Source organism: Balaenoptera borealis (assembly GCF_965194805.1).
Source record: "Balaenoptera borealis genome assembly, chromosome: 11".
NCBI lineage: Eukaryota > Metazoa > Chordata > Mammalia > Artiodactyla > Balaenopteridae > Balaenoptera > Balaenoptera borealis.
In genome coordinates, this window is record NC_138868.1 from 78711768 (window position 1) to 78735192 (window position 23425).

The following is a 23425-nucleotide window of genomic DNA, read 5'->3' on the forward strand; positions in this document are numbered from 1 at the left end:
TTTGTATTTCCCTAGTGGCTAATAGTATTGAACATTTAAAAAATATACTTATTTGTCATTCATATCCTCTTGGTGGAGTGTCTCTTTAATTTTAAGTCTTTGGCATACTTTTTAATTGGGTTGTTTATTTTTTTCCTGCTGAGTTTTGAGAGTTTTTAATATACTCTGTTCTTTGTTGGTATGTGATTTGTGACTAGTTTCTCTCAATATGTCATTCGTCTTTTCATTTTCTTAAAAGTATCTTTTACAGAGTAAACATTTTTATTTTGATGGAGCAAAATTCATTTAATTTTTATTTTATTGATTGAGTTTTTACTTTAACCTCAAATCACAAACATCTTCTCCTGGAAGTTTCATAGTTTTAAGTTTTATATTTAGAACTATGGTTAATTTAGAGTTAAATTTTGCATAAAATGTGAGGTATCAATCTAACTTGATTTTGTTGCTTTTGGATGTCCAATTGTTCCAATGCAATTTATTGAAAAACTATTCTTTCTTCTTTAAATCGTCTTTGCATCTTTGTAAAAAATCCATGGGCCATCTTTGTCTGGGTTTAATTTTGTACTCTATTCTATTTCATTGATTTGTGTATTTATTTTTTAACAATACAACACTATTTTATAGACTATAGTAATTCTGAAAATCAGGTGGTATGATTGCTCCAACTTTATTCTCTTTATTTTTTCCAAAATTGTTTTGGACATTCTAGGTTCTTTGCCTTTTCATTTAAATTTTAGAAGCAGCTTATTTATATGTATAAAAACCTTGCTGGGATTTTGATTAGAATTGCATTACATCTATAAACTAATCTGGGGAGAACTGTCATCTTTATCATATTGAATATTCTAATCCATAGACATAGTATGTCTGTCTTGATTTAGATCTTTTTTGATTTGTTTCATCTATTACATAGTTTTCAGAATTCAGATTCTGTACATTTTTTTTTGTAGAATTTAGACCCAAATATATGTTATTAACAAAAGTATTTTAAAAATTTGGTTTCCAGTTGTTCATTGCTAATATATAGAAATACAATTGACTTTTGTATGTTGATCTTGTATCTTATGATATTTCTAAATTTATTTAATACTTCAAATAGTTTTTTTAATAGATTCCATTGGATTTTCTAGGTAGGTAGTTTTATCATTTGTGAATAGGGGCTGTTCTATTTCTTCTTTACCAATCTGTATACCTTTCTTCCCTCCCTTTTACTCCTCCTTCCCTCCTTTCTCTCTCTTGTTTGCATTGTTGCACTGGCTAGGACTTCCAGTATGATGTTGAATAGGAGAGGTGTGAGCAAACATTCAACAAGATAAAAGTAAACCCAAGCAAGGACAAGGGAGGAAATAATAAAGATAAGAGCAGGAATCAATGACATTGAAAACTGCAAAACAATACCTTGACAGGTTGCCTATTTTAGGAGGATAGCACTGTCTTTTACTGTTAAGCATGATGTTGGCTGCAGGTTTTTTGTATGTGCTCTTTACCATGATTTTTCCACATCAATTGATAAAATCATGTGATTTTTTTCTTCTTTAGCCTTTTAAATATGTTAGATGGCTTTGATCAATTTTCAAATATTGTATTGTCTTGCTTTTCCTGGATAAGCCTCACTTTATTGTGGTGTACTATTATACTTATTTATTGTGGAATTTTATATGCTAGCACTTTGTTTAGGATTTTGGTCTATAGTTTACTTGTACTGTCCTTATTTGGTCTCAGGGTAACACTGGCCTATTATAATGAGTTTCGAAATGTTCCCTCTTCTATATCTTGGGGAAAAAGTGAATAGATTTTGTGTTACTGCTCATAAATACATCTGGGTCTAGAGATTTCTTTTTTATAATATTTTAAGTATGAATTAAATTTCTTTAATCATTATAGGACCATTCATGCTATCTACTTTCATCTTGGTTGAGTTTTGTTAGTATAAAAGATTCCTGAGGAATTGGTTTATCTCATTTAAGCTGTTGAATTTATGCATGTAGTTGTTCATAATATTTTTTATTATCCTTTAATATCTATTGTATCTGTAGTAGTATCCTTAATTTCATTCCTGATATTGGTAGTTGGTATCTCAGTTCTCTGTTTCACCTCAATCTTGCTAAAGGTTTACTAAATTAATGGATGTTTTAAGGAACTAGCTTTTGGTTTCAGTGACTTTCTGTTTTATTTCTCAGTTTTAAGTTTCACTGATTTCTGCTCTTATCTATATTATGTCCTTTCTTGTCATTGGTTGGAGTTTATTTTTATTTTCTTGTATTAGTTTCTTAAGGTGGAAGCTTAGATTACCTGTGACCTTCCTTCTTTTCTAACATAAGCATTTAATGCTATAAGTTTCCCTCTAAACATTGCTTCAGCTGCATCTCATAAATTTTGATGTGTTCCATTTTCATTTTCATTGAGTTCAAAGTATTTTCTAATTTACCTTGAAACTTCCTTTTTGACCTATAGATATTTTAGAAATATGTTGTCTAAATTCCAGGTGCTTGAGTATTTCCCTGTTATCTTTGTGTTATGATTTCTAGATTGATTTCATTATTGTATGATTTTAGTTCTTTTAAATATAAGTCTTATGACTCAGGATATGGTTAGGTGAATGTTCCAGGAGCAGTTGAAAAGAATACATATCCTGCTGTTTTTAGATGCATGACTCTATAACATTTCAGCTGGTTGATGTTGAGTTCTTCTACATCCTTGCAATTTTTCTGACTACTTCTATTGATTATTGAGGGAGGAGTGTTGAACTCCAACTCCAGCTCTCCAACTATATCGTGGGTTTGTCTATTCCAGAACTAGAGAGATTCTCCTGGAGCTCTCTCTGTATGCATCCTGTCTTCTTCTACTTCTGGTTTCAGGCTGTCTTGCATCCAGACTGGAGGATACTGAAGTAAAAATGGGAAACCCGCCTCCAGTTTGGTGGTGCTTCAAGTTTTGTCTTTTTTTCCTTCAACCTTCCTGATGCTACTTACTTTTCAAAGTCCTCAAATAGATGCTCCGTGCATTCTATCAAGATTTTATGGCTTCATTCAGTGGGAGATACAGGGTGGAATGTGCTTAGTCTACCTTGTGGAAGAGGCCACTGCTCAGTATTTACCCAAGAAAATGTATGTTCAAAAAGAGTTTGCAGTTATGTTCACAGCAGCCTTATGTATTCTGGCCAAAAGCTAGAAACAGTCCATTGTCTGATGAACAACTGCAGTATAATCATTCAATGAAATATTACTTAGCAAGCAAAAGGGACAAATTACTGATTTATGTTTTTAGTACTTAATATCTATGTGTGTGTATATATATATATATATATACAAATAATATAATTATATATTATATATAATACATATGATTTATCTATTTAATTATGTAGATATATATTATCAGATCTATCCATCCATCCATTTATCTATGTATCTCACAGGGCCAAGCACCTAGTAGGCATTTAACATCTATTCTGGAAGAAAAAAAGGAAGTATAAACAGACCATTCAAGAATTTTGATTGAAAAGGGGAAAGAATAGTAAAAACTACAAGGTTTTATATTTTTGTAAGAAGGAGCAACTTGAAGATGTGTATAGCATGAGGGGAAGGAGCCCATGGAAATTGTAGAGGTTGAAAATATCAGGGGAAGAAGGAGTAAGATCCTGGAGCGTATGGGAAGGAAGGGGAATTGAAACCATAGGTGGAGAAATGGCTTTGATCACTCTCTGCTGTGGTACACACACTCCACTCCAGTCGTTTCTGTTTTCTGCCTGGGCTTTTAAGGCATTAAACAATTGGACTAAACATTCTATGTGGTATTTTCTAGCTTTGTGTACCATGATTTTCGGCCAGCTTCCCTGAAGATAATATTTGTTAGAAGAGCACTCTCTAGTCAGGGGTAACTGGACACAAAGGGTAAATTTAGAAGGGAGACCAAAAGAGAGCTTCTCCTTTCCTTCTGCACTCAACTACTAGTACCTTCCTAGACATCATATATTAAATTCTTTTATTTTTCTGCACAAAGCACAATCTCACTAGATATCTGTTTTCCTGTACTATCAAATTTTGAAATAAAAGTGAGTTACTGCCAAAACAAAGTAGAAAGAATTATTTTGTACTAATCTTATTCAGTCTAAATTATGTGTTGCTAAACTATATATGGAAAGCTTCCCATTTATAGATAGATGTTTTCAACTATGAGTATTAGAAATTATGTACGAAACTAATAGAGGATATTGGTATGATTCAGAAGAAATTAATTTTTTTAGTACCTAGAAAATAAAACCAACTGTTTAAAAATTTTTATTACGTAGTCTAACTTTATGTACTGTCTTCCTATTCTCAGAATGGACTGTGTTGACTAGTGAAATTTAACTAAGCTTTAAGAGAGGAATACAACTCTTCATATAATTTAGGCCCAAGAAAGATGCTCTTTCATCCAGGAAGGCCATCCTTGCAATGGTAGAGTGGAAGGGCAATTAGACCAGCTAAATCAAGATCATTCTCATAGTTTTTTTTTGTTTTTACTACCTACACATAACTTGTTTCACACAATTATAAGACGAACATTGCAAATATGATGTATTATATGAAGTCTTACTAGCCTTATTTTTACTTTTATATAATATGCCAGGGTTTTGGATAATTTGCGATATTTTAAAAATAGTATATTCTACCTTTATAGCATATAGCATATTTCCCAACTAATTCATTGGTCTTGGTTGGTGCATATGTATTTCAATTGGAAATTTGAATTTTAACCATAATTTTTATGAATGGTTTTAATCACCATCTCACAGAAGAAAGATATTCACGTGAAAAATTGATCTGTATTCAGAGCTATTTCAGAATTCTTTGAAGATTATAATCTCGAAAATTATTTTTCCTCAGTCCACTAACATACACCTTCTTAGTAATTGCCGGCTATTAACTTTTTTACCGGCTATTAACTTTTTTCCTCACTCCTTTCTTTCCTTTATTAAGCTGATTTTCATCTTTACCAAAAAAGCTCAAGACTTTGGAGAGGATGATGAGAAGTATTTGGGCAAAATGATAACTGATTGAAAACTCAAAGTGAAACTGCCTTAACGTGGAGCAACAAAAATGCAGAGGCCAGACTGAAAAGGAACAAATGGGGAAGGGAAAGTAAGAGAACAAGAGAAGGAGGTAGGCTTGTATGGATTCCTCCTTAGCAATAAAGCCCAAATAGATTGGAGCTCTTTCTTCTTCTGGGACTTTTATTACTCTGTGTGAATTGGTATGTGTAGGTAACTATATATAATGAGGAATTATCTTTTATTTCCTATTTTTAAATATTTGCTGCATTTGTTAAATTGAGCTTTCATAATAATTGGAATGATGAGGAAATGATGACTCCTTCCAAACTCAGATAATATAATTTTAAAGAAATGATCTAGTTTTAAAAAGAAAAAAAATAGTAGACAAATATAGTATATCTTTGTAAATAATGGGTTGGGCAAGGGATTTGAAAGATTTTGCAATTAACTTTATTTGATCAATATGAAATTGTATATCTTGTATTTTCTTTATCTTATAAATTGCTGTTAATATGAGTACGTTCTTTGTTTTTCAACAATAATATATATGTATATTTATATTTATATTCATGGAAAATTAAGAGGGATAGGCTTTATTAAGAATCTTTTTTTTTTATTTTGTAATTTTTTTTAAACATCTTTATTGGAGTATAATTGCTTTACATTGTCGTGTTAATTGCTGCTGTACAACGAAGTGAATCAGCTATAAATATACATATATCCCCATATCCCCTCCCTCTTATGTCTCCCTCCCACCCTCCCTATCCCACCCCTCTAGGTGGTCACAAAGCATGAGCTGATGTCCCTGTGCTATGCGGCTGCTTCCCACTAGCTATCTATTTTACATTTGGTAGTGTGTATATGTCAATGCCACACTATCACTTTGTCTCAGATTACCCTTCCCCCTCCCCATGTCCTCAAGTCCATTCTCTAAATCTGCGTCTTTATTCCTGTCCTGCCACTAGGTATTTCAGAACCTTTTTTTTTTTTTTTAGATTCCATATGTATGTGTTAGCAGACAGTATTTGTTTTTCTCTTTCTGACTTACTTCACTGTATGACAGACTGTAGGTCCACCAACATCACTACAAATAACTCAATTTCGTTTCTTTTTATGGCTGAGTAGTATTCCATTGTATATATGTGCCACACCTTCTTTATCCATTCACCTGTCGATGGACACTTAGGTTGCTTCCATGTCCTGGCTATTGTAAATAGAGCTGCAATGAACATTTTGGTACATGACTCTTTTTGAATTATGGTTTTCTCAGGGTATATGCCCAGGAGTGGGATTGCTGGGTCGTATGGTAGTTCTATTTTTAGTTTTTTAAGGAACCTCCATACTGTTCTCCAAAGTAACTGTATCAATTTACATTCTCACCAATGTGCAAGAGGGTTCCCTTTTCTCCACACCCTCTCCAGCATTTATTGTTTGTAGATTTTTTGATGAAGGCCATTCTGACCAGTGTGAGGTAATACCTCATTGTAGTTTTGATTTGCATTTCTCTAATGATTAGTGATGTTGAGCATCCTTTCATGTGTTTGTTGGCAACCTGTATATCTTCTTTGGAGAAATGTCTATTTAGATCTTCTGCCCATTTTTGGATTGGGTTGTTTGTTTTTTTGATAGCTGCATGAGCTGCTTGTATATTTTGGAGATTAATCCTTTGTCAGTTGCTTCGTTTGCAAATATTTTCTCCCAATCTAAGGGTTGTCTTTTCATCTTGTTTATGGTTTCCTTTGCTGTGCAAAAGCTTTTAAGTTTCATTAGGTCCCATTTGTTTATTTTTGTTTTTATTACCATTACTCTAGGAGGTGCATCAAAAAGGATCTTGTTGTGATTTATGTCATAGAGTGTTCTGCCTAAGTTTTCCTCTAAGAATTTTATAGTGTCTGGCTTTACATTTAGGTCTTTAATCCAGTTTGAGTTTATTTTTGTGTATGGTGTTAGGGAGTGTTCTAATTTCATTCTTTTATATGTAGCTGTCCAGTTTTCCCAGCACCATTTATTGAAGAGACTGTCTTTTCTCCATTGTATATTTTTGCCTCCTTTATCAAAGATAAGGTGACCATACATGCATGGGTTTATCTCTGGGCTTTCTATCCTGTTCCATTGGTCTATATTTCTCATTTTGTGCCAGTACCATACTGTCTTGATTGCTGTAGCTTTGTAGTATAGTGTGAAATCAGTGAGCCTGATAACTCCAGCTCTGTTTTTCTTCTCAACATTGCTTTGGCTATTCGGGGTCTTTTGTGCTTCCATACAAATTGTGAAATTTTTTGTTCTAGTTCTGTGAAAAACGCCATTGGTAGTTTGATAGGGATTGCATTGAATCTGTAGATTGCTTTGGGTAGTAGAGTCATTTTCACAATGTTGATTCTTCCAATCCAAGAACATGGTATATCTCTCCATCTATTTGTATCATCTTTAATTTCTTTCATCAGTGTCTTATAATTTTCTGCATACAGGTCTTTGTCTCCTTAGATAGGCTTATTCCTAGGTATTTTATTCTTTTTGTTGCAGTGGTAAATGGGAGTGTTTCCTTAATTTCTCTTTCTGATTTTTTGTTGTTAGTGTATAGGAATGCAAGAGATTTCTGTGCATTAATTTTGTATCCTTCTACTTTACCAAATTCATTGATTAGCTCTAGTAGCTTTCTGGTGGAATTTTTAGGATTCTCTATGTATGTATTCTCATGTCATCTGCAAACAGTGACAGTTTTACTTCTTCTTTTCCAATTTGGATTCCTTTTATTTCTTTTTCTTTTCTGATTGCTGTGGCTAAAACTTCCAAAACTATGTTGAACAATAGTGGTGAGAGTGGGCACCCTTGTCTTGTTCCTGATCTTAGTGGAAATGGTTTCAGTTTTTCACCATTGAGAACGATGTTGGCTGTGGGTTTGTCACATATGGCCTTTATTATGTTGAGGTAAGTTCCCTCTATGCCTACTTTCTGGAGGGTTTTTATCATAAATGGGTGCTGAATTTTGTTGAAAGATTTTTCTGCATCTATTGGGATGATCATATGGTTTATATTCTTCAGTTTGTTAATATGGTGTATCACGTTGATTGATTTGCATATATTGAAGAATCCTTGCATTCCTGAGATAAACACTGATTGATCATGGTGTGTGATCCTTTTAATGTTCTGATGGATTCTGTTTGCTAGTATTTTGTTGAGGATTTTTGCATCTATGTTCATCAGTGATATTGGCCTGTAGTTTTCTTTCTTTGTGACATCTTTGTCTGGTTTTGGTATCAGGGTGATGGTGGCCTTGTAGAATGAGTTGGGGAGTGTTCCTCCCTCTGCAATATTTTGGAAGAGTTTGAGAAGGATAGGTGTTAGCTCTTCTCTAAATATTTGATAGAATTCGCCAGTGAAGCCATCTGGTCCTGGGCTTTTGTTTGTTGGAAGGTTTTTAATCACAGTTTCAATTTCAGTGCTTGAGATTGGTCTGTTCATATTTTCTATTTCTTCCTGGTTCAGTCTCGGTAGGTTGTGCATTTCTAAGAATCTGTCCATTTCTTCCAAGTTGTCCATTTTATTGGCATAGAGTTGCTTGTAGTAATCTCTCATGATCGTTTGTATTTCTGCAGTGTCAGTGGTTACTTCTCCTTTTTCATTTCTAATTCTACTGATTTGAGTCTTCTCCCTTTTTCTCTTGATGAGTCTGGCTAATGGTTTATCAATTTTGTTTATCTTCTCAAAGAACCAGCTTTTAGTTTCATTGATTTTTGCTATTGTTTCCTTCATCTATTTTTCATTTATTTCTGATCTGATCTTTATGATTTCTTTCCTTCTGCTAATTTGGGGTTTTTTTGCTCTTCTTTCTCTAATTGCTTTAGGTGCAAGTTTAAGTTGTTTATTCGAGATGTTTCCTGTTTCTTGATGTAGGCTTGTATTGCTATAAACTTCCCTCTTAGAACTGCTTTTGCTGCATCCCATAGGTTTTGGGTCATCGTGTCTCCCTTGTCATTTGTTTCTAGGTATTTTTTGATTTCCCCTTTGATTTCTTCAGTGATAACTTCGTTATTAAGTAGTGTATTGTGTAGCCTCCATGTGTTTGTATTTTTTACAGATCTTTTCCTGTAATTGATATCTACTCTCATAGCGTTGTGGTTGGAAAAGATACTTGATACGATTTCAATTTTCTTATATTTACCAAGGCTTGATTTGTGACCCAAGATATGCTCTATCCTGGAGAATGTTCCATGAGCACTTGAGAAAAATGTGTATTCTGTTGTTTTTGGGTGGAATGTCCTATAAATATCAATTAAGTCCATCTTGTTTAATGTAACATTTAAAGCTTGTGTTTCCTTATTTATTTTCATTTTGGATGATCTGTCCATTGGTGAAAGTGGGGTGTCAACGTCCCCTAGTATGATTGTGTTACTGTCGATTTCCCCTTTTATGGCTGTTAGTATTTGCCTTATGTATTGAGGTGCTCCTATGTTGGGTGCATAAATATTTACAATTGTTATACCTTCCTCTTGGATTGATCCCTTGATCATTATGTAGTGTCCTTCTTTGTCTCTTGTAATAGTCTTTATTTTAAAGTCTATTTTGTCTGATATGAGAATTGCTACTCCAGCTTTCTTTTGATTTCCATTTGCATGGAATATCTTTTTCCATCCCCTCACTTTCAGTCTGTATGTGTCTCTAGGTCTGAAGTGGGTCTCTTGTAGACAGCATATATATGGGTCTTGTTTTTGTATCCATTCAGCCAGTCTGTGTCTTTTGGTGGGAGCATTTAATCCATTTACATTTAAGGTAATTATTGATATGTATGTTTCTATTCCCATTTTCTTAAATATTTTGTGTTTGTTATTGTAGCTGTTTTCCTTCTCTTGTGTTTCTTGCCTAGAGAAGTTCCTTTAGCATTTGTTGTAAAGCTGGTTTGGTGGTGCTGAACTTTCTCAGCATTTGCTTGTCTGTAAAGGTTTTAATTTCTCCATCAAATCTGAACGAGATCCTTGCTGGGTAGAGTAATCTTGGTTGTAGGTTTTTCTCCTTCATCACTTTAAGTATATCCTGCCACTCCCTTCTGGCTTGCAGAGTTTCTGCTGAAAGATCAGCTGTTAACCTTATGGGGATTCCCTTGTGTGTTATTTGTTATTTTTCCCTTGCTGCTTTTAATATGTTTTCTTTATATTTAATTTTTGATAGTTTGATTAATATGTGTCTTGGCGTGTTTCTCCTTGGATTTATCCTGTATGGGACTCTCTGTGCTTCCAGGACTTGATTGACTATTTCCTTTCCCATATTAGGGAAGTTTTCAACTATAATCTCTTCAAATATTTTCTCAGTCCCTTTTTTTTTCTCTTCTTCTTCTGGGACCCCTATAATTCGAATGTTGGTGCATTTAATGTTGTCCCAGAGGTCTCTGAGACTGTCCTCAGTTCTTTTCATTCTTTTTTCTTTATTCTGCTCTCCAGTAGTTATTTCCACTATTTTATCTTCCAGGTCACTTATCCGTTCTTCTGCCTCAGTTATTCTGCTATTGATCCCGTCTAGAGTATTTTTAATTTCATTTATTGTGTTTTTAATCATTGCTTGGTTCCTCTTTAGTTCTTCTACATCCTTGTTAAATGTTTCTTGCATTTTGTCTAGTCTATTTCCAAGATTTTGGATCATCTTTACTATCATTATTCTGAATTCTTTTTCAGGTAGACTGCCTATTTCCTCTTCATTTGTTAGGTCTGATGTGTTTTGACCCTGCTCCTTCATCTGCTGTGTGTTTTTTTGTCTTCTCATTTTGCTTATCTTACTGTGTTTGGGGTCTCCTTTTCACAGGCTGCAGGTTCGTAGTTCCCGTTGTTTTTGGTATCTGTCCCCAGTGGCTAAGGTTGGTTCAGTGGGTTGTGTAGGCTTCCTGGTGGAGGGGACTAGTGCCTGTGTTCTGGTGGATGAGGTTGGATCTTGTCTTTCTGGTGGGCACGTCCACGTCTGGTGGTGTGTTTTGGGGTGTCTGTGGTCTTATTATGATTTTAGGCAGCCTCTCTGCTAATGGATGGGGCTGTGTTCCTGTCTTGCTAGTTGTTTGGCATAGGGTGTCCAGCCCTGTAGCTTGCTGGTCGTTGAGTGAAGCTGGGTCTTGATGTTGAGATGGAGATCTCTGAGAGATTTTTGCCATTTGGTATTACGTGGAGCTGGGAGGTCTCTTGTGGACCAGTGTCCTGAAGTTGGTTCTCCCACCTCAGAGGCACAGCCCTGATGCCTGGCTGGAGCTCCAAGAGCCTTTCATCCACATGGCTCAGAATAAAAGGGAGAAAAAAATAGAAAGAAAGAAAGAAAGAGGATAAAATAAAATAAAATAAAGCTATTATAATAAAAAATAAGAAAAAAAATTATTAAGAATAAATGTATTGAGAAAAAATTTTTTTTAATTTTTTAAAATAGATTTATTAATTTTTTATAAGAAAAAATTTAAAAAAAATTATTAAGAAAAAACATTTTTTAATTTTTTAAAATAAAAAATATGAAAAAAGATATTAATTTTTTTTTTATTTCTAAAAATAGAAAATAAGGAAAAAATTATTAAGAAAACATTTATTAGGAAAAGAAATTTTTTAAGTAAAAAAAAAAAACAAAAAAAACGGACGGACCTAACCCTAGGACTAATGATGAAAGCAAAGCTGTACAGACAAAATCTCATCCAGAAGCATACACATATACACTCACAGAAAAAGGAAAAGGGGAAAAATTAATATATCCTGCTCCCAAACTCCACCTCTTGAATTTGGGATGATTCGTTGTCTTTTCAGGTGTTCAACAGATGCAGGCACATCAAGTTGTTTGTGGAGCGTTAATCCACTGCTTCTGAGGCTGCTGGGAGAGATTTCCCTTCCTCTTCTTTGTTCGTACAGCTCCCGGGGTTCAGCTTTGGATTTGGACCCGCCTCTGCATGTAGGTCGCCTGAGGGCGTCTGTTCCCCGCCCAGACAGGACGGGGTTAAAGGAGCAGCTGCTTCGGGGGCTCTGGCTCACTCAGGACGGTGGGAGGGAGGGGTACGGATGCGGGGCGAGCCTGCGGCGGCAGAGGCCAGCATGACGTTGCAGCAGCCTGAGGCGCGCCGTGCGTTCTCCCGGGGAAGTTGTCCCCGGATCACGGGAGCCTGGCAGTGGCGAGCTGCACAGGCTCCTGGGAGGGGCGGTGTGGAGAGTGACCTGTGCTCGCACACAGGCTTCTTGGTGGCGGCAGCAGCAGTCTTAGCGTCTCCTGCCCGTCTCTGGGGTCTGCGCTGATAGCCGCGGCTCATACCAGTCTCTGGAGTTCGTTCAGGCGGCGCTCTGAATCCCCTCTCCTTGGGCGCCGCGAAACAAAGAGGCAAGAAAAAGTCTCTTACCTCTTCGCTGCAGACTTTTTCCCGGACTCCCTCCTGGCTAGCTGTGGTGCGCTAACCCCTTCAGGCTGTGTTCACGCCGCCAGCCCCAGTCCTCTCCCTGCGATCCGACCGGAGCCCGAGCCTCGGCTCCCGGCCCCCGCCCGCCCCGGCGGGTGAGCAGACAAGCCTCTCGGGCTGCTGAGTGCTGCTCGGTGCCGAGCCTCTGTGCGGGAATCTCTCCGTTTTCCCCTCTGCGCCCCTGTTGCTGTGGGATCCGCGCTGATAGCCGCAGCTCACGCCCGTCTCTGGAGTTCGTTTAGGCGGCACTCTGAATCCCCTCTCCTTGTGCGCCGCCAAACAGAGGCAAGAAAAAGTCTCTTGCCTCTTCGGCAGCTGCAGACTTTTTCCCGGATTCCCTCCCGGCTAGCACCGAAGCCCGAGCCTCAGCTCCCAGCCCCTGCCTGCCCCGGCGGCTGAGCAGACAAGCCTCTCGGGCTGGTGAGTGCTGCTTGGCGCCGAGCCTCTGTGTGGGAATCTCTCCACTTTGCCCTCCGCACCCCTGTGGCTGCGCTCTCCTCCGTGGCTCCGAAGCTTCCCCCCTCTGCCACCCGCAGTCTCTGCCCATGAAGGGGCTTCCAAGTGTGTGGAAACCTTTCCTCCTTCACAGCTCCCTCCCACTGGTGCAGGTCCCGTCCCTATTCTTTTGTCTCTGTTATTTCTTTTTTCTTTTGCCCTACCCAAGTACGTGGGGATTTTCTTGCCTTTTGGGAGGTCTGACGTCTTCTGCCAGCGTTCAGTGGGTGTTCTGTAGGAGCAGTTCCACGTGTAGATGTATTTCTACTGTATCTGTGGGAAGGAAGGTGATCTCTGCGTCTTACTCTTCCTCCATCTTCTCCATAGTTCCCCTCAATTCTTTTCATTCTTTTTTGTTTATTTTGCTCTGTACTACTTATTTCCACTATTTTATCTTCCAGGTCACTTGTCTGTTCTTCTGCCTCAGTTATTCTGCTATTGATTCCTTTTAGAGAATTTTTAATTTCATTTACTGTGTTGTTCATCATTGTTTGTTTGCTCTTTAGTTCTTCTAGGTCCTTGTTAAACATTTCTTATATTTTCTCCATTCTATTTCCAAGATTTGGGATCATGTTTACTATTATCACTCTGAATTCTTTTTCACTTAGACTGCCTATTTCCTCTTCATTTCTTTGGTCTGATGGGTTTTTCCCTTGCTCCTTCATCTGCTGCTTATTTCTCTGTCTTCTCATTTTGCTTAACTTACTGTGTTTGGGGTCTCCTTTTCACAGGCTGCAGGTTCATAGTTCCCGTTGTTTTTGGTGTCTGTCCCCAGTGGGTAGGGTTGGTTCAGTGGGTTGTGTAGGCTTCCTGTTGGAGGGGACTGGTGCCTGTGTTCTGGTGGATATGGCTGGATCTTTTCTTTCTGGTGGGCAGGACCGCATCCTGTGGTGTGTTTTGGGGTGTCTGTGAACTTAGTATGATTTTAGACAGCCTCTCTGCTAATGGGTAGTGTTGTGTTCCTGTGTTGCTAGTTGTTTGGCATGGGGTGTCCAGCACTGGAGCTCGCTGGTCTTTGAGTGGAGCTGGGTCTTAGCTTTGAGATGGAAATCTCTTGGAGAGCTCTTGCTGATTGATATTACGTGGGGTCAGGAGGTCTCTGGTGGTCCAATGTCCTGAACTCAGCTTTCCCACCTCAGAGGCTCAGGCCTGACACCTGTCTGGAACACCAAGACCCTTTCAGCCACATGGCCAGGTACATGGGGAGTTTTTTGCCTTTTGGGAAGTCTGAGGTTTCAACCAGCGTTCAGTATGTGCTCTGTAGGAATTGTCCAAAGGTAAATGTATTTTTGATGTATTTGTGGGAAGGAAGGTGATCTCCACGTCCTACTCCTCCCCCTTCTTGAAGATCCTCTGTGAGGATTTGGGTTGGAACTTGGTCATCAGGCGAGTTCCCAGGTCCCCTTGATGACCAGCCTGGTGACACTCTCAGAGTAGTAAAACCAGTTTATTGAGAATCTTATGCAATAAAGAAAAGTTCAATCAATATATCAAATATAAAATATATTTCAGACTTAAATGAAATTATATCTTCAATGGTCCAATTTTTCTTTGGATTTATTAATTGGGTTCTTTGTTTTCACTTCTTCTCCTTTACCTTGGAAATATGGCACTTTAAAAACAAGTTTTGCCAAATGATTTGACTACTATTGACTCTGTTTAATTAGCAACCTTTAATCACTTTAAATAAATTTCAGTAAATTCATTTTACTTTAAAGATTCTTTCCTTGCTTATTTCCAACAAACTGGCACTTAAATATGGCTGATTCTTATTTTTGAGTTACTGTCTTTTTTTTTTTTTTCTTATGGGGTCAAATTATTCCCCCTTATATTCCTTTACTTGTAAGATTCCACTGAAGTAGACAACCTCCTTAATGTATATGATCTTCAAACCATCAGGGACTGCTCTCTGTTGCTATAGTCTCAGGTCCCAGTGACTTTCCACAGTAGATTTTAATTTCTTACTCACTGGAAGTCTAATCAAGGTGTTTCTCATGCAGACAACATTCTTCATGGTCTTTCAAGGACAGATGCTCCTTATAATTTGTGACTCACCTACATTTTCTAAATTTTCTGAGTCCTATGTATTTAACCTCCAAATGAGGGAAAAAATGGAGAATTTTACCCTGGGTTTTTGTGAGCAGGCCTGCCTATAGGTAGTGCTCATCATTTGTGCACACATTCCATTGTTCAGAACTTAGTCACATGGCTACACTTAGCTGCTGGGCAGGCTGAAAAAGGAGGGTTGGCTAAATGCCCAGGAGGAAGATGTTATAGGTTTGGTGAAGAGCTTGTATCATGCCTTTCCTCTGCTTCTTTTCTTCTCTTAAAAATTGATCTCATTTTTTTTTTGTTTAATTTAATTTAATAATTTATTCAACAGATACCTATTGAAGGCATACTATGTGCTAGTCACATACTATTATTCTAGGCACTTGGGATATATCACTGAAAAACGTGGACAAAAACTCCTGCTCTTGTAGATCTTACATTCTAATAGATGGAGATAGATAATTTTATATAAATTAACTTAATAAGTAAACTATATAGAATTTCGGAAGATGACAATTTTAATGAAAAAAGAATTGACTTGGGGATGGAGGGAGCAGTTTGCCATTTTAAGTAGAATAGCCAGAATAGGCTACATGGAAAAAATGGCATTTGAGAAAAGATTTGAAAAAAGAGAGAGTGTTACCCAAGCAGGTAACTGGATGAAGAGTGTTCTAGGCAGAGAGAACAGCCTGTACAAAGGCCCTGAGACAGGAGCATGATTGGTGAGTTAGAGGCACAATCAGGAGGCCAATATGACTGGAATTAGAGTAAGAAGGGAGAGAGTATTAGAAGGCGAAGCCAGAGTGGTAACTGAGGAGCAGGTTGTGTAAGGCAGAGATCCTCAAACTTTCTTGTTTCACAAGTGTTCTTAGTGTCTACATAGTTTTTCACAGATCCTCTAAGTGAAAAGAAATACTTAATCATTCCATTAATTAATAAAGTCCAGACAGTTTAATGAGTGTTTATGTCTTAATAATTTAGTAACTCTCCGAAAAAAATACATATAGATTGAAAGAAAAAGTAATATTTTATTATTAAATAATCATAATTACTTACTAATAGTTTGCATGCACTTGTTGGATAGTGAACAGCTTCTCAAGTCTTGAAATCACATTAGACACTGCCATTGTCATTTCCTGCTCTTGTGGATTTTTATGTGGCATTTGCTTTTAATCACAGCAACTGCTAAAATCCCAGCTTTGCAAAGATAAAACATCATCTGAAGGAGTGCGGCATGATCTACTGATGAAACTGTGAACTGTTCCAAACTAGAGGTTTGCATGTTGTCTGCCAGATGCTGCTGTATATCCATTGAATGTTTAAAATATCCTGCAATATCCCAGGCACCCTTTTGAGTTTGCTGTAGTGCACCTCAGAGCATCTTAGCACACAGTTTGGAAACCATGGTAACCAGACCCAAAAGCACACCCCTATACCAAGTTAATACCACTGATACTCACTAAATATAAATGGTTCATTATACTCCATCATTGTCATATATACCAGTTGTTATTATATTTTCTAAAATATAGTGGTATCTCGGGCTCATTCCAATGTATTTAAATGACCTATGTAAACAGGTCATAAATTTGCTAGTTTGCTAGTACACTATGAATTACTATGAATTACTAGTACACTATGTATTAATACTAGTACACTAGTATGAATTACTATGAATTACTAGTACACTATGAATTCTTGTGGTTATTTTAAATGGTCATTTTGCCTTTTATTATATCACTTCTTGTGATTGTCTGTGTATCTACCCTTATACATTTTAATTTTACACTTCTAGGATACAATGAATTTCAGAACAAGATAATCAAGCTTGCTAGAATTGTACTTAAAACACTTTGTAAAAAGGAATTTGAAAAGTGCTTCTCTGAGTAAAATTTATGAGCTTTGTAAGATCATATTAGCTTTTTAGAGGCCTTTTTATACTCCTTCTTTTTTAAAAAAATTTTTATTGGTGTATAGTTGCTTTACAATGTTGTGTTAGTTTCTGCTGTACAGCAAAGTGAACCAGTTATACATATACATATATCCCCTCTTTTTTAGATTTCCCTCCCATTTAGGTCACCACAGAGCACTGAGTAGAGTTCCCTGTGCTATACAGTAGGTTCTCATTAGTTATCTATTTTATACATAGTAGTGCATATATGTCAATCCCAATCTCCCAATTCATCCCACCCCCCGATCCCCCCTTGGTATCCATAAGTTTGTTCTCTACATCTGTGTCTCTTTCTTAAAGTAATCTGAATAGCTTAGTCTTTGTAGGTTGTTATTTGATTATTAATAATGATTATTATAAATAGGTACTTGTTGACCTTAGCAACATGAAAAAACTATACCTATTTAGAGAAGTTTTTGTTGTTGTTGTTGTTGGGGGTGTTTAAGTATCTCTGAAAATACATATTTTCAAACCTTTTTATGGTGAGGGTGAATACTACATTCCTGGAAAAATTTCTAATGCCGTTGTCCTAAATGTTTGTACCACGTTGCCTATGCTTATTAATAAACTTATATATTAGTTGCCTATGCTTATTAATAAACTTATATTATATATTTGTTAGTATTTTACCCCACTCAATTTATCATTTATACTCTATGTGTTTTTTTCCCTCAACCATTGGAGAGTAACTTGCATATATTATGACTTTATTCTTAAATACTTAAATGAATATTTCTTAAAAATAAGGGTATTCTCTTACATGACCACAGTATGGTTACTAAAGTCAATAAATTTAAAATATATGTAATAGTTTCAGCTAATGTACCATGCATATTCAATTTTGCCAGTTGACCGAAAGTGTCCTTTAGAGCATTTCTCTCTCTCCCTCAGAACCAGATAGTCTACTATCAAGTATTGCATTTATTTGTCATGTCTCTCTAGGCTTCTTTAAATTGGAATATATCCACAGACTTAGTCTATAATTGCGTTGACATTTTGAAAAATACAGTCCTTTTTTGGTTTGTTTTTAATAGAACATTTCGTATTTGGAGTTCGTCTGATATTTTTTTTCATGATTAGATTCAGATTATGTATTCTTAGCCAGATTACTACTTCTGGTTCTTTTATGCATTTTAAATTAAATATATTATTCCTTTTATGTTCTAAAAAGGACACAAAGCTTGGGAGTAGTTAAGGGAATATGAAAAATAAGGTTACATCACATTTGTGGGGAGTGTGTTGTCTAGTATTATGTAGTTAATTTAAGTATGTCTAGTAGATTCTATTTGACATGCCCGTCTAGAAAAGAATATGTGAATATATTTTATTTATAAGTAAATTTTGCACAACACAGGTGCATTGATAATCTTAACAGTTGCTGCTAATAATAACATGACTTCATTTATATAAATACAACTTATTTTCCCCATATGTTAGGAAAGAGATGCTCTCATTAGAAGACAGTAGTATGTAAAATCTCTCTAGACCTGAGATTCTTCGATTTTAAACTTCTTCTGTTAGGCTATGAGCACTTGAAGTTAGGGCTCCAGTCTTACTTATGTATTCCTGGTATTTATTACAGTGCTTGAAGAACAGTAATAAAAGTTATAGCTAATATTTTTATGTACTACTATGTACCAGGTAATATTTAAACATTTTACATGTACAACTTTATAAAATTGATATTATTTTTAATCCCCATTTTAAGGTGGGAAAACTGAGGCACAGAGATTAAGTAACGTATCCAATGTCACACACCTAACAAGTGGCAAACTCAGTACTCAAACTCAGGCAGTCTGATTTCAGAGCCCATGCTCCTAATTTCTACACCACATCTAATTGCCACACAGATGAATGAAAAAAGAAAGAAAGAATGAATGAATGAAGAAAATAGAGAAGATAGACCAGAAGGCTTTAATGCACCTTCTGGATCAAGGATTTTTTTAATTCTGTGATATGATCACCTGTGACTTTGGGTTTTATTCCAGTTGGATTATAATGGATTTTATTCTAATTGATGAAAAATATTTACTTTATGCTGTTAATCATGTTTTACTTTTTAACTGTAGGTAAAAAGACTTGTAATGACCCATCTTATTATTTGTGTATTTATTTACTCATTATTTATTTATTCATCAGATGGATATTAAGTCTTTACTAGATGCCAGATCTTGTGATTAAAGCACTTAAAACAGCAACAGCAAAATCCAAACTCTGTGTATAGAGTTTGTAGTGTTGGGGGTAGATTTGAAATTGACATAAGTGAAATCATTTTAAGTGCTAGGTTAGCAAAGTAAAGATTTTTATTAAATCTTATTATGGAGGGATGTAACCTAATTTGGATAGTCAGGAAATGCTTCCTGAATAAGATTTAGAGTTGAAAGTTGAAGAATGATCAGCATGTGACCTGGGAAGGAAGAGTGAAAGAGTGTTCTAGGCAGAGGGCCTGAGAGCAGTCACTGAGGCCTGATGGGGTGTGATGCATGGATTCTTTCATTTCATTCAATGGGTATTGAATGTGCCAGACCCTGCACTAGGTGATGGGAATGTAGCAGTGGGCAAGACATCTTGTTCATATAAGGAGAGTGGTTTGAGATAAGACTGCATGGTATGCAGAGCTAAGATCATGCAGGCCCTTGAAGTTTATGTTATGGTTTTAGACTTTATCTTAAGGGCAATGGAAAGTGAGAATTGAGTCTTTTGAGCCACAAGAAGCAAATGTTTCAAGGAGAATGGTATAATATGCCTTGTATTTTTTTTAATTTTTATTTTGATAAGAACACTTAACATGAGATCTACCCTCTTGACAAATTTTTAATACATAAAATATGTACAATACATATAGCACTCCTACGTTCATTGCAGTACTATTCACAATAGCCAACATGTGGAAACAAACTAAAATGTTCATTGACAGATAAATGCCTAAAGAAAATGCAGTATACAAATACAATGAGATACTATTCAACCTTAAAAAAGAAGGAAATTTTGCTTTATGTGACAATAAGGATGAACCTTGAGGATATTATGCTAAGTGAAATAAGCCAGTCACAGAAAGACAAATACTGCATAATCCCACTTATATGAGGTACACATGATATGATTGAATGGTGCTGTGAGGTCAAGTAAGATGGAAACTGAAAGGGGTTCATTGCATTCAGAAACCTGGAGGTCGCTGGTGACCTTAATGAAAGCAGGCCTTGTATTGGCAGGGGTGAAAGGAGATAAAGAAATGGAGACAATATAGTTTTGTTATTGATTAAAGTCATTTTAGCTGTTGTTCTTCCTCTGGTGGGGGTTTATAGTTGGACTCCTCACTTTGAATCCTTCATAGTCAGGCCTTACTCCAACTTTCCAGTGGCTAATGGACTTGCCTCATTGCTTATTGTGTTCTAGCACATGCCTTTAATTCTGCTTTATAGCTTGTTGGGTAAGAGCTTAGACTCTGGAATCAGAGTGAACTGAGTTTGACTTCACAATTTGCTGGCTGATTGACCATGAACATTATATAAACATGGTGAACCCTAGTTTTTTCAGAGATCAAATGGTAATATTAATGGTGTCTCCCTCATAGGACTTTTGCATCATTAGCCATGGAATTGTTTCAAATAGTACTGCCCTTGGACACATATAATTTTAAAGTTTGTAATAGCCACGTCAAAAGAAAAGATACAAACAGATGGAGAGATATACCATGTTCTTGGATTGGAAGAATCAACATTGTGAAAATGATTATACTACCCAAAACAATCTACAGATTCAATGCAATCCCTATCAAACTACCAGTGGCATTTTTCACAGAACTAGAACAATTTCACAATTTGTATGGAAACACAAAAGACCCCAAATAGCCAAAGCAATCTTGAGAAAGAAAAACGGAGCTGGAGGAATCAGGCTCCCTGACTTCAGACTATACTACAAAGCTACAGTAATCAAGACAGTATGGCACTGACACAAAAACAGAAATATAGATCAATGGAACAGGATAGAAAGCCCAGAGATAAACCCATGCACATATGGTCACCTTATTTTTGATGAAGGAGGCAAGAATATACAATGGAGAAAAGACAGCCCCTTCAATAAGTGGTGCTGGGAAAACTGGACAGTTACATGTACAAGAATGAAATTAGAACACTCCCTAACACCATACACAAAATAAACTCAAAACGGATTAAAGACCTAAATGTAAAGCCAGACACTATAAAACTCTTAGAGGAAAACTTAGGCAGAACACTCTATGACATAAATCACAGCAAGATCCTTCTTGATGCACCTCCTAGAGTAATGAAAATAAAAACAAAAATAAACAAATGGGACCTAATGAACCTTAAAAGCTTTTGCACAGCAAAGGAAACCATAAACAAGATGAAAAGACAACCCTCAGAATGGGAGAAAATATTTGCAAATGAAGCAATTGACAAAGGATTAATCTCCAAAATATATAAACAGCTCATGCAGCTCAATTTCAAAACAACAAACAGCCCAAGCCAAAAATGGGCAGAAGACCTAAACACACATTTCTCCAAAGAAGATATACAGATTGCCAACAAGCCCATGAAAGGATGCTCAACATCCCTAATCATTAGAGAAATGCAAATCAAAACTACAATGAGGTATCACCTCACACCAGTCAGAATGACCATCATCAAAAAATCTACAAACAATAAATGCTGGAGAAGGTGTGGAGAAAAGGGAACCCTCTTGCACTGTTGGTGGGAATGTAAATTGATACAGCCACTATGGAGAACAGTATGGAGGTTCCTTAAAAAACTAAAAATAGAACTACAATACGACCCAGCAATCCCACTCCTGGGCATATACCCTGAGAAAACCATAGTTCAAAAAGAGTCATGTACCACAATGTTCATTGCAGCTCTATTTACAATAGCCAGGACGTGGAAGCAACCTAAGTGTCCAACAACAGGTGAATGGATAAAGAAGGTGTGGCACATATATACAATGGAATATTACTCAGCCATAAAAAGAAACGAAATTGAGTTATTTGTAGTGAGGTGGATGGACATAAGAGTCTGTCATACAGAGTGAAGTAAGTTAGAAAGAGAAAAACATTTACCGCATGCTAACACATATATATGGAATCTAAAAAAAAAAAAAAAAGGTTCTGATGAACATAGGGTTAGGACAGGAATAAAGACACAGACGTAGAGAATGGACTTGAGGACACAGGGATGGGGAAGTGTAAAATGGGACGCAGTTAGAGAGTTGCCTTGAGAAATATACACTACCAAATGTAAAATAGATAGCTAGTGGGAAGCAGCTGCGTGGCACAGGGAGATAAGCTCGGTGCTTTGTGACCACCTAGAGGGATGGGATAGGGAGGGTGGGAGGGAGACACAAGGGAGAGGGGATATGGGAATACATGTTTACGTATAGCTGATTCACTTTGTTATACAGCAGAAACTAACACAACATTGTAAAGCAATTATACTCCAATAAAGATGTTAAAAAAAAAAGAAAAGCTACATAACAACAACAACAACAAAAAGAAAAGTACAAAGGAGTGGGTGAAATTTAATTTAACCCAATGTTTTGTTTATTTTATATTAATTTCATCTATCCATAGACTTATTGTTTGTGTCTCCCTCAAAATTCATATTGCAATCTTAACCCCCAAATTGATGGGAGGGACCTTCAGCAGATGACTAGGTCATAAGGGCAGAGCCCTCTTGAATGGGATTGCTGCCCTTGTAAAAGAGATCTCAGCAAACTCTTGTCCCTTTCCTCCATGTGAGGACACAGGGAGAATATGGCTGTCTATGTACCAGAATACAGGCTTTCACTAGACATCAAATCTGTTGACATATATATCTTGGACTTTCTGGCCTCCAGAACTGTGAGTAATAAATTTCTGTTGTTTAAAATTCACCAAGTCTATGTAATTTGTTATAGAAGTCCAAATAGACTAAGACAACCTAACATATCAAAAATCACCATTTCAATATGTAATCAATATGAAAATATTAATAAGATATTTTACTTTTATTCATACTCAGAGTTTGAGATCTGGTGTGTACTTTACGTGTACATCACATCTCAATTCAGGCTAGCCACATTTCATATGTTCCATAGGTAGTGGCTGCAGTATTGAACAGTGCAGTTCTAGAGATGGATGGGAGCATCTGTCTTTATAGGCTGAGGAGGCAGGAAGTGTCATCTATAAATGCACTGAATTTTAGCTAAGAGGAAATCCTCATCCTGACATATTCTCTATGAGTTTCTTGCATTATTCATGACTCTGATACATTCTTGGCCAATTCAGTTCTTGTGCATTTATGCATATAATAAAATAACCTAATTCATTCATTCATTTACCAATATTTAAGGAAAATATTCTATATTACTGGCACTGATTTAGGTTCTTGGAATACCACAGTGAACAAAAGATTTTACCCTTGTGGAGTTTATGTCATAGCAAGAAGAGCCAGACAACAAATGCTAGTAATAAATAAGTTCATGACATGAATGTTGG

At 36.4% G+C, this 23425-nt stretch overlaps 1 protein-coding gene across 8 annotated transcripts in view; it reads left to right on the top strand.

Moving 5' to 3' along the window:
• LOC309604940 (uncharacterized protein) overlaps nt 1-23425 on the top strand; it is a gene marked incomplete at its 5' end in the record, with an annotated part of 134534 nt that overhangs the window by 22724 nt on the left and 88385 nt on the right. The window contains one exon of one of the 8 annotated variants that reach the window (XR_014231167.1): nt 4886-5144. The exons of the other annotated variants lie outside the window; for them this stretch is intronic. Of the gene's footprint in view, nt 1-4885; nt 5145-23425 lie in introns of those variants that run through there. 8 annotated transcript variants of the gene reach the window in all.